Source organism: Seriola lalandi, unplaced genomic scaffold, assembly GCF_002814215.2.
Source record: "Seriola lalandi dorsalis isolate HSWRI2012SDOR001 ecotype SW California unplaced genomic scaffold, Sedor1 jcf7180002053861, whole genome shotgun sequence".
NCBI classification, from domain to species: domain Eukaryota; kingdom Metazoa; phylum Chordata; class Actinopteri; order Carangiformes; family Carangidae; genus Seriola; species Seriola lalandi.
The window spans coordinates 11,247-11,796 of NW_019524414.1; the positions used below are offsets into that span (position 1 = coordinate 11,247).

At 43.5% G+C, this 550-nt stretch overlaps 1 protein-coding gene across 1 annotated transcript in view; it reads left to right on the plus strand.

Annotated features, from left to right (window-relative positions):
• The window catches only part of LOC111651926 (sorting nexin-2-like), a gene marked incomplete at its 3' end in the record, with an annotated part of 9,249 nt that overhangs the window by 3,197 nt on the left and 5,502 nt on the right, over positions 1-550 (plus strand). The window lies entirely within an intron of this gene.

The window sequence follows — 550 nt, forward strand, 5'->3', positions numbered from 1 at the left end:
AAAGATAATATATCCATAAACACGACGTGCTGTGTGACCGTCAGTGACCAAACACACGACCGTCCTCGTCCTGCCTGAGAATCACTCGTGCTAATGAGCGTCTCCTCGTCTGCAGGGATGACCAAGGTGAAGGTGGGGAAGGAGGACCAGTCGTCCAACGAGTTCGTGGAGAAGAGGAGGTCGGCGCTGGAGAGGTACAGACACACACACACACACACACACACACACACACACACACACACACACACACACACACAGCTGGAGAAGTTAAAGAGTCGGGGTGTTTGACTGAGAGGAAGGAGCTCGTCTCTGGTTTCGCTTCATCTCTGTGTGAATCAGTTTAGAGACATTTAGTCACGTTTATTTTATTCATCACGGTTTCATCTTCATCATCATCATGTGGTGATGAAGCTGTGAGCACAGACCATTTTTACCAGTTACAGTCGCTCCCTCAGCAGAAAAAAGAGAATATGATGTAGATTATAAAGATAAAAATAAAGCTAAATATATACATATATACACAACCTATATATATATATATATATATATA